At 38.8% G+C, this 12026-nt stretch overlaps 2 pseudogenes; both read left to right on the plus strand.

Annotated features, from left to right (window-relative positions):
- Positions 1 to 29: 29 nt before the first annotated feature.
- On the plus strand, positions 30 to 1288 carry LOC149181459 (pre-mRNA-processing-splicing factor 8A pseudogene; annotated as a pseudogene).
- A 3685-nt stretch (positions 1289 to 4973) lies between these two features.
- Positions 4974 to 6238, plus strand: LOC149181460 (pre-mRNA-processing-splicing factor 8A pseudogene; annotated as a pseudogene).
- Positions 6239 to 12026: the final 5788 nt, after the last annotated feature.

Consider the following 12026-nt stretch of genomic DNA (forward strand, 5'->3'; position numbering starts at 1 on the left):
GGGTTCTGTTTACAATCTGCATGTATTTAATGGAAAGTTGCTCGCTGGCATCAATTAAAAGATTCAGTTATACAAATGGGAGAACCGTTCTTTTGATGAAGCCTGGAAAACAGAATACAACGTCTCAAGAGAATCAACTGTGCCACCTGGTTTATCTTATTGAGAATGCCATTATGAATTTGCCACCTGGTCACGGAGATGTTTTCCCTGCTCTTTTGAACAGTGAGAAGCTTGATGAACTACTCTCACAGGATGTAAAAGGTGGTACGCTTATCTCTTATGAAGGCCGAGTTCAGCTTCTAGAGATTGCACAGGTTCCAGAGGAGCATACTGGCGAGTTCAAGGTCATTTTCACCTGCATCTGTGGTGGATTGGGCAGGCGATAGTTGGAGATGGGCAAAATCCTCGCAGAGAAAGGCAACAGATTGCTGAAATTGAAAAGCAGGCAAAGGAAGCAAGCCAGCTCACTGCAGTTACCACGAGGACTACAAATGTGCACGGTGATAAGTTGATTGTCACCACAACTAGTCTATTTGAGCAGGTTGCTTTCGCTTCTAAAACGGATTGGTGTGTAAGGGAAATATCTGCCACAAGTCTCTATCTCCGAGTCAATCATATATATGTTAACTCTGATGATATCAAGGAAACTGGCTATACATACATTATGCCAAAGAACATATTGAAAAAATTCATTTGCATAGCTGACCTTAGGACTCAGATTTCGGGGTATATTTATGGTATAAGCCCTCCCGACAATCCACAGGTGAAGAAAATTCGTTGTATAGCTATGCCTCCACAATGGGGAACGCATCAGCAAGTTCATTTGCCTTTGGCTTTGCCGGAGCACGAATTTTTGAATGATTTAGAGCCTTTGGGATGGATGCATACACAACCCAACGAGCTTCCTCAATTATCACCTCAGGACTTAACATGCCATGCTCGAATCTTGGAGAATAATAAGCAGTGGGATGGAGAGAAATGTATCATTCCTACATGCAGTTTCACTCCCGGCTCCTGCTCCTTAACTGCATATAAGCTTACTCCAACAGGTTATGAATGGGGGCGGCTCAACAAAGACACTGGAAGCAATCCACATGGTTATCTGCCTACTCATTATGAGAAAGTACAAATGCTTCTCAGTGACCGTTACCTGGGATTTTACATGGTACCAGATAATGGTCATTGGAATTACAACTTCATGGGTGTTAAGCATACAGTTAGTATGAAGTATGGAATTAAGCTTGGAGCTCCTCCTGACTTTTATCATGAGGATCACCGTCCTACTTAGGGATAGGAGAGGTTCAAGAATTTATTGACATGTGTGATTATGCGGTTGGCTTAAGTCAACAGTTGAATGGCTCCATCATACCTTTAGAATGGCCCAATCATATGATGATGGAGGTTTAGAATCCTCTTGGCATAGTCGGAGTAATTACTGCATTCAACTTTCCATGTGTTGTACTTGGGTGGACTGCATGCATCGCTTTGGTTTGTGGCAATTGTGTTGTTTGGAAAGGTGCTCCTACTACACCATTGATCACTATAGCGACAACAAAACTCATAGCCGAGGTGTTAGAGAGAAATCGTTTGCCTGGTTCGATTGAAAAGTTCAAAATCTTCAATACCAATAATTTATGGGTGAACTTGAAGGCGATTAAGAGGCTTGTGGAGACTAATGCTCTTAAAATGGAGATAATTCCAAATCCAAAGGAAGTAGATGAGGACCAGGGACCATTAAAGATATAGCAGAATATATTAGACATATTACAAGACTGTGTTATGGACAGTGGTAATGTTTTGTTCGTTGATCTCTCAGCGCTCCTATGCACCTTCAAAATGTAACTTTGATTCAATACCTTGGAACAGAGAACAATTTCAACCTTTTTACAGGGAGAAAAAATAGCGAGGTTGCAACTGCTGAAGATGGTGACTAATGCTCAGCAGTTTCATAGCGCGCTACAAAACTGCTGAAGCTACACAATCTAATTTCAATCAACCAGTTTTGAATATGAGCGGGAATTTTGAAAGGGGAATATCTACAAGGTATACAAGGCATCATCTGAAGCTATCAAGATTCAACTAGGTCAAGACAGGTGGAGAAAATATGTATTCGAATCCAACTTTAGATTTTTGTCATAAAGTGAGCGCATTTACCATAGTTTAGGATATGTCAAACAGTTTGCAAGAACTTTTGCCTTCACACATGAAAACGGTGGACATCACATCAAGGATGTGGCAACCTGTTCTATTTTGGATAATTAAAGATAAAGGGCATACTTCTTTGGATTCAAACATTTTGAGGCAAACCAAAGATCGGTAAACAGGGGTTGTTTCTTATGTTTCAGGGCAATGGAAAACATGTGACATTGAAGACCAACATGTAGCCTTGAACATCCATCACAGCCAAACTAGAAGGGGACCAGATGTCAAGGAACGAGAATGATTGTAAATCAAATCATAATATGGAATTAAATTCCTACTTGATTTAGATCTCTAGAAAGTCTAGTTGAAGTTTGTTACATTTAATAGGCAGTTAAAAGCTAAACAGGTGTCATTAGAAGTAGTTTTCGAGTTCCCTTAATGTTTAAGGAGGAATCTCAGTCAGGTAGGAGGGACTCTATATATAGAATAAAGGGAAATGTAATAAAGGTTGGAAGTTTATGTAAAAAAGCCCTGTTGTGAAGCTTATGTAAAGACTCTGTTCTTTTGGTAATACAGTAATGGTTTTTGCTACTCAAGAATCATAGTGACTTCAATGTATGAATTCCTCTTGTTGTCTTTCATGTTGTTTACAGTTTTATGAGTACTTGATTACTTGGAAATCACATGTTGTGTTCTAATTTCTTTCATGTACTCATATACTGTCCCTTTTGTGTCTGTTGTACTTTATATATATTGAAGTCTGAATGCCTTGATTTCATTGCAAAGCCAATTCACTGTTGATGCTAAATGACATATGATTCCATGAGCCCAATGGATTCTTGTTAATTTAGATTTCACCAGCCTCATTCCTATTTGTTTCATAAAAGAGTTAGCCATCTCAATCACAACCACAAATCTTAAACCCTTTGAGAGAGCCCTCTCAGGCTAAGGAGGCTAAGCCTTAGCTAAAAGATTGGTCTAAAATAGTTACTTGAAGTCTTCCTGGTCTGCAGCCTTCCAGGATCTGATTTTGAGATAACAGTTTGGTGCATCTGCCGGGAGTCTGAAGATTAATCATTCCCGAAATCAAGAGGCTGAACTTCTGAAGGTAGCAGGAGCTCAGAAGACTTTTCGAGGCTGCAAATCTACCTTGGCGACTCCATTGTTGAAGAATTCGAAATTCATAGATTCATGGTGATTCCACTGGAGTTATGAAGGACCTAGATGCTACCATTCTTATTTCAAGGTATGCATGCATAAATTTTTCAGGAATTCATGGTTTCCCAAATCATTTTCCCAAGGATGCATATTTTCTAAGGAATGGTCCAAAATTCAACGGAGAAGATTTGAGTTTAACTTTGAAGCATATATCAGATTTCTATGATTTTATCGAGCTTCATAGAGTTAAACATGAGGATGTTTGCATTATGTTGTTCTATGATTCATTTCAAGGGAAATGTAAACGGTGGATTGAAAGTTTTCCTGCCAAATCCATTAAGTCATTTGAAGACTTTTGGTTTATGTTTTTGGAGGAATGGATAGATAGATCAGAGGTGGTGGCAAACTCTCCTTCAATTCAAGGTTTCAAACAATGGAATGATCATCATATAAATGAAGAAATAGATGAAAATTTTTCTTTGTCCTTGTCTTCTTATGTAAAATCATTTGACTGCAAGACAGAGGATAAGATGAAATTTTTGGATGAAGTTGCTAAGGACATTGAGAAAGACATTGAAGGTTTAAAGGGTCAGATACAGTCATATAGTCTTCATAATCATGATCATTATTTTCAGAAGCTTTCTATGGCAGAACACAAGGAGAGAGTGTTGCTTCCTTTCTCTTTCACTATTGAGGAAGAGTACACTGTTGTTGAAGATCATTTTGCACAACCAGAAAGTTACAAGAATCATCAAGCTGATCATGTATTCTGGGATCCTATAGCCAAATATATGGAAGAGTTTTACTCTCTAGTGTTTCAGTTTTTCTATGAAGATCAGAGGCAATTTCAGTGGCAGTGGTCATCACAATATCATAGTGGCTCTAAACTCCGATGTAGTCAAAAAACTCAAATATCAGATAAGACAAATGATTGGCTACATTAGAAATTTCACATTGATTGAGCTGAAAGAAGTTTGAATTGATAGGGTAGGTAGGTAGGAAAATGCAAATAAGCTCAAGGTTGACTGAACATTTTTTTTTTAGTAGATGTAGACCTCTCTCTCCTACAGTGATCATCAAGCTCAAGCCCGAGGTGAAGGCCCCAGAAGCTTGAAGGGGATGCTTGTCAAGCAAATTTCCGTTTGTCATAAAAGGATAAAGCATTGGACCTGCGAGTTCTTAGTGTACTACAGGAGCACACTATCCCAAGTGGAGCCACTGTTATCACTTAAGAATTATAATTCCAAAACTGCTCACATTAGTTTGATGGTAAAGATTCGGTGCTAGTCTAGGTTTGAGTTTTTGTTTGCCTTAGAGTCCGAGTCTTAGGAGTCCACTATGCATTCTCATTCACCACTGGTCTCATAATTCACACAATTTCCATGTGTCAGCTTTGTTCAAAGGTTATCATGTGCTACAAAGCTCTTTAGGTGTTTTCATAGCGCATAAGTCAGTTTTAGGTGTTTTCACAGCGCAACATGTTTCAGGTGATTTCGTAGCACAGAAACCCAGTCTAGGTGATTTTTTGCTGATCCATAGAAAATCTCACCCAGCTGTGATACTTATCAGAATCCGCTGTGTTTTAGGTCGTTAGGTGTCTTGGTACTGGCACATGTTTGCAGTTGTTGCTGAGAAGGAGACAAAGGGTTCTATTTACAATCTGCATGTATTTAATGGAAAGTTGTTCGCTGGCATCAATTAAAAGATTCAGTTATACAAATGGGAGAACTGTTCTTTTGATGAAGCCTGGAAAACATAATACAACGTCTCAAGAGAATCAACTGTGCCACTTGGTTTATCTTATTGAGAATGCCATTATGAATTTTCCACCTGGTCACAGAGATGTTTTCCCTGCTCTTTTGAACAGTGAGAAGCTTGATGAACTACTCTCATAGGATGTAAAAGGTGGTACGCTTATCTCTTATGAAGGCTGAGTTCAACTTCTAGAGATTGCACAGGTTCCAGAGGAGCATACTGGCGAGTTCAAGGTCATTTTCACCTGCATCTATGGTGGATTGGGCAGGCAATAGTTGGAGATGGGAAAAATCCTCGCAGAGAAAGGCAACAGATTGCTGAAATTGAAAAGCAGGCAAAGGAAGCAAGCCAGCTCACTGCAGTTACCACGAGGACTACAAATGTGCACGGTGATAAGTTGATTGTCACCACAACTAGTCTATTTGAGCAGGCTGCTTTTGGTTCTAAAACGGATTGGCGTGTAAGGGCAATATCTGCCACAAATCTCTATCTCCGAGTCAATCATATATATGTTAACTCTGATGATATCAAGGAAACTGGCTATACATACATTATGCCAAAGAACATATTGAAAAAATTCATTTGCATAGCTGACCTTAGGACTCAGATTTCGGGGTATATTTATGGTATAAGCCTTCCCGACAATCCACAGGTGAAGAAAATTTGCTGTATAGCTATGCCTCCACAATGGGGAATGCATCAGCAAGTTCATTTTCCTTTGGCTTTGCCGGAGCACAAATTTTTGAATGATTTAGAGCCTTTGGGATGGATGCATACACAACCCGACGAGCTTCCTCAATTATCACCTCAGGAATTAACATGCCATGCTTGAATCTTGGAGAATAATAAGCAGTGGGATGGAGAGAAATGTATCATTCCTACATGCAGTTTCACTCCCGACTCTTGCTCCTTAACTGCATATAAGCTTACTCCAACAGGTTATGAATGGGGGCGGCTCAACAAAGACACTGGAAGCAATCCACATGGTTATTTTCCTACTCATTATGAGAAAGTACAAATGCTTCTCAGTGACCTTTACTTGGGATTTTACATGGTACCAGATAATGGTCATTGGAATTACAACTTCATGGGTGTTAAGCATACAGTCAGTATGAAGTATGGAATTAAGCTTGGAGCTCCTCGTGAATTTTATCACGAGGATCACCGTCCTACTCAGGGATAGGAGAGGTTCAAGAATTTATTGACATGTGTCATTATGCGATTGGCTTAAGTCGACAGTTGAATGGCTCCATCATACCTTCAGAATGGCCCAATCATATGATGATGGAGGTTTAGAATCCTCTTGGCATAGTCGGAGTAATTACTGCATTCAAATTTCCATGTGCTGTACTTGGGTGGACTGCATGCATCGCTTTGGTTTGTGGCAATTGTGTTGTTTGGAAAGGTGCTCCTACTACACCATTGATCACTATAGCAGCAACAAAACTCATAGCTGAGGTGTTAGAGAGAAACTGTTTGCCTGGTTCGATTGAAAAGTTCAAAATCTTCAATACCAATAATTTATGGGTGAACTTGAAGGCGATTAAGAGGCTTGTGGAGGCTAATGCTCTTAAAGTGGAGATAATTCCAAATCCAAAGGAAGTAGATGAGGACCAGGGACCATTAAAGATACAACAGAATATATTAGACATATTACAAGACTGTGTTATGGACAGTGGTAATGTTTTGTTCGCTGATCTCTCAATGCTACTATGCACCTTCAAAATGTAACTTTGATTCAATACCTTGGAACAGAGAACAATTTCAACCTTTTTACAGGGAGAAAAAATAGCGAGGTTGCAACTGCTGAAGATGGTGACTAACGCTCAGCAGTTTCGTAGCACGCTACGAAACTACTGAAGCTACACAATCTAATTTCAATCAACCAGTTTTGAATGTGAGCGGGAATTTTGAAAGGGGAATATCTACAAGGTATACAAGGCATCATCTGAAGCTATCAAGATTCAACTAGGTCAAGACAGGTGGAGAAAATATGTATTCGAATCCAACTTTAGATTTTTGTCATAAAGTGAGCACATTTACCACAGTTCAGGATATGTCAAACAGTTTGCAAGAACTTTTTCCTTCACACATGAAAACGGTGGATAGCACATCAAGGACGTGGAAACCTGTTCTATTTTGGATAATTAAAGATAAAGGGCATACTTCTTTGGATTCGAACATTTTGAGGCAAACCAAAGACCGGTAAACAGGGGTTGTTTCCTATGTTTCAGGGCAATGGAAAACATGTGACATTGAAGACCAACATGGAGCCTTGAACATCCATCACAGCCAAACTAGAAGGCGACCAGATGTCAAGGAATGAGAATGATTGTAAATCAAAGCATAATATGGAATTAAGGTCGTACTTGATTTAGATCTCTAGAAAGTCTAGTTGAAGTTTGTTACATTTAATAAGCAGTTAAAAGCTAAACAGGTGTCATTAGAAATAGTTTTCGAGTTCCCTTAATGTTTAAGGAGGAATCTCAGTCAGGTAGGAGGGACTCTATATATAGAAGAAAGGGAAATGTAATAAAGGTTGGAAGTTTATGTAAAAAAGCCTTGTTGTGAAGCTTATGTAAAGACTCTGTTCTTTTGGTAATACAGTAATGGTTTTTGCTGCTCAAGAATCATAGTGACTTCAATGTATGAATTCCTCTTGTTGTCTTTCATGTTGTTTACAGTTTTATGAGTACTTGATTACTTGGAAATCACATGTTGTGTTCTAATTTCTTTCATGTACTCATATACTGTCCATTTTGTGTCTGTTTTACTTTATATATATTGAAGTCTGAATGCCTTGATTTCATTGCAAAGCCAATTCACTGTTGATGCTAAATGACATATGACTCCATGAGCCCAATGGACGCTTGTTAATTTAGATTTTACCAGCCTCATTCCTATTTGTTTCATAAAAGAGTTAGCCATCTCAATCACAATCACAAATCTTAAACCCTTTGAGAGAGCCCTCTCAGGCTAAGGAGGCTAAGCCTTAGCTAAAAGGTTGGTCTGAAATAGTTACTTGAAGTCTTCCTGGTCTACAGCCTTCCAGGATCTAATTTTGAGATAACACTAGGCACACTTTTTAATCTAAAACACACTAGCAGTAAAGAAATTATTATAACAAAAAAAATCTCCACCCAGAATTTAAGCATAATATCTCTTCAGATAAAGTCCATTTCTGGGTTTACCCAAAGAGACACCGTCAAAATATATCAATTCATAAGCCCCTTTTTCCAGCTTTCCCTTAACAATGTAAGGACCATGCCACATAGGTACAAATTTTCCAGCTCCCTAGCTTAGCGTTTGCTTGATCATATAGTAAAACTAGGTTTCCTTCTAAAAAGTTACGAGGTGTAACATTTTTGTCATACTGAGCTTTTATTTGTTTCGCATGAGTCTCATTTGATATTGCAGCAGTGCGTCAATTCTCATCTAGCTGAGCTAAGTACAAAAAACATTTCTCTTCTTCAGAAGTAGCTGGGAGTAATTCTATGGCTAATTGTAATGACGGAATTTCACATTCAATAGGTAACACTGCTTCCAAACCGTAGACCAGTTGAAAAGGAGTGAAACCAGTCGATGTTTTTACTGAGGTTTGATATGCCGAAAGTGCTGAAAATAGCATGGCATGCCAATTCGACTTATGAATACCAATGATTCGTTTGATCATAGTGACTAAAACTTTATTAATGGCTTCAACCAGACCATTAGCCTGCGGGTAATACGGAGTAGAACTATCGTGGCGCAGGCCAAGTTGATTTGTCAGTTTAGTCATCATGATGTTTCGAAAGTGACTTCCATGATCAGTAATAATAGCTTGAGGAACACCGAATCTAGCAATTATATGATTGAATACGAAAGTTGCAGCAATCTTGCCATCTGCCGAAAATGTAGGCATCGCCTCAGCCCACTTAGTAAAATAATCTATTGCTAGGATAATATACGCATGCCCCCCGGCCGAGTGAGGGTTACATGTAATAAAGTCAATACCCCACTTTGCGAAAGGACCGACAACAATTATAGGGTGAAGAGGAGCGGGTGGAGCACGCATTTTATGATCAAAGATTTGACAATTGTGGCATTTCCGGACTGCATAGATACAATCTTTGAATAAGGATGGCCAAAAATAACTAGTGCACAATATCTTTTGGGTTGTGGCATACCCAGACATATGACCGCCACATGCTCCAGAGTGACAGTCATTCAGAACCTTTTCAGCTTCTTCATGAGTTAAACAACATCGGAAAACAGAATCCGCTACTCGAAGATAAAGTGTATCACCAATAATATTGTATTGTTGGGATTGGAAACGTATTTTCCTTCATTGAGATCGTGAAATTTCAGGCCAAAAAGATTTGGTTTGGATATAAAAAATAATATCTCCATACCATGGATCAAGAGTACTGATAAGAAACAAGGATTCATCCGTAATGGGCTCTTCCGCCATAGTTTCAGTATCAGTACGCGGGAAATCACACATCAGTTCGGCAAAAACCAAAGATTTCTTTGCCTTGGATTTTTCAAATTCCAAGTCAAATTCCTATAGGATAACTATCCATTTGGAATACTTGCCCCCTAGCAATTGTTTGGTCAAGATATACATCATAGGGTTACAGTTAGAAATTACCGTGGTTTTGCGTAATAAGATGTAGTGACGAAATCTTTGGACAACTTGAATAGCTTCCAAGGCCAATTTCTCCACATGCGAATATTTAAGCTCAGTTGGATGTAGAGTTCGACTAAGATAGTAAATCACATGTTCATTGTTGAATTCATCTTCTTGAACTAAAACCATCCCAATGGTGGAATGAGAAGCGGCAAGGTACAAAAAGTAATCCTGGTTGTAATTGGGAGGATGCAGTAACGGTGCATGGGTCAATGCGTGTTTGAGTGCATTAAAGGATCAATCAGCGATCTCATCCAAAATGAATGGAATATTCTATTTTAACAACCTGGTAAAACCTTTCATTATCTCGGCATAGTTAGGAATGAAACGACGTAAAAAGCTTGCTTTCCCTTGCAAACTTTGGAGTTGGCGAAGAGTCAAAGGAGGAGGTAGATTGACGATAGCTTCCACCTTCAAGGGGTCGACACGAATGCCTGCCTTTGATATGATAAATCCCAGTAAATGACCCATTTCTACATAGAATACAAATTTGTGTGGATTCAGCCGAATTCAATAATGTTTACATCTCATAAAGGTAGCTCGTAAGTGAGTGAGATGATCAGCTCTACATAATGAGTGAGCAGGTAAATCATCGAGATAAGGCCGCACAATGTGTTTGATGTCATGAAATGCATAAGACATAGCCCTTTGAAAATTTTCTCCAACATTCTTTAATCCAAAGGGTAATTTTCAATAAGCAAATATCCCCCATGGACAAATGAAAGCTATTTTAGCTTGATCAGCAGGGGGTATGTTGATTTGATTGTAACCGGAAAAACCATCCATAAAGGAGAACATTTCACTGCTGGCACAATCATCAATAATTTGATCCATATAGGGGGTTGGATAATTGTCTTTAGGAAAAGCTCGATTAATATTCCTATAGTCGATACATACTCTTATCGTTCCTTGTTTTTTGTTGACAGGAACTATATTTGATACCCAATTGGTTAAAGGAATTGGATAAATGAAACCTGCACAAAGTAATTTCTCAATTTCGGCTTTGATAGCAGAAAATTTTCGTAGATGTATCTGACGTAAGCGTTTTCGAACAGGTTTAGCATCCAGGTATGTTTTAATTTCATGGACAACAATTGATGGATCGATTCCTGGCATTTCTTCATATGACCAGGAAAGCACTTCATGGAATTCTTGAAATAGGGCTTTATAAGTGTGGATTTCATCATCCATACAGGAAGCACCTATATGAACGTTTTCAATAATTCCAGGCTTAACTAAAATATTAATAGGAACTGTTCGAGAGATATTTTCCAAATTTAACTCAGAATCAAAATGTTGCAATGGATTCTGCGGTTCTTTGACATAGTTAGTTGTAAAAATAGAAGAAAAATCATTTTCAAAATGATCAAGCTCAGGTAAAAATGAAGATCGGTGATGTAGATCTTCCCATGGTAAATCATCAACAGACAATAGTTCACGAATCTGCTCATCAGTATGAACAAGATCAGGAAATGTTGTTGTAGCTGAGCTAGATATAGAAAGTGATTCCCCTTGGACCACATTCATTGGATCAATTTCGGTTGAATAGGGATCAGAAAATGACTGTACAGCCTGATATGCAATTTCAAAGGGACTCAAAGGCATCATGCCACCAAATGAATCCACCTCAGAATCGGAAGGTACGATCCAAGGATCATCAAAAGTAACAGTATTCGATGAAATCATATGAATAGTTGCAATAGAAGGCGATACGTTAGGAGGAGGGAAGGAAAAAGTTCCTAGTAAACCAGAATCTTTAATCAAACCTACGCCAACATCCTTGTAAGGGATAGTCGTTTTACCGATGTGCTGAATACTATCTGTAGAGGCTGGGTCGAATGAGAAATAAGTCAGCTAGTCTATCGTAACGATCTTTCCATTATGAGGAAACTTGATAAGCTGAAAGACCAATGAAACAATAACAGTCATAGCATAAGACCAACTGCGACCTAGGAGAAGGTTGTAATCTAGAGGGGCATCAACCACTTCCACATCTAGATTTATGGTTTTGCCTTTAACCCTATAGGTAAATCCTGCAAAATGCCAAAAGGATGGAACCCTCGGCCATCAAAAGCCTTTAGAATTGTCGGAGACTGATTGAGTGTGGGAGAACCAAGTGATTTCCAACATTAGATCGACATAATACACGTAGAAGCCCCTTCATCAATCACAGTCCGAAAGAAAGGTCTGTTTTTTAATAAAACTGGAATCTGAAAAGCCATTTGATGAGGGAGGCGGGGTGTACTATTCTCTAAATCAAAGATTATTAGGTTCGAATCCTGAATATCGATAGCTCCTATAG

This window comes from Pinus tabuliformis, chromosome 3_2, assembly GCF_031772625.1.
Source record: "Pinus tabuliformis cultivar Carrire ecotype Pingquan chromosome 3_2, CPIR1, whole genome shotgun sequence".
NCBI classification, from domain to species: Eukaryota; Viridiplantae; Streptophyta; class Pinopsida; order Pinales; family Pinaceae; genus Pinus; species Pinus tabuliformis.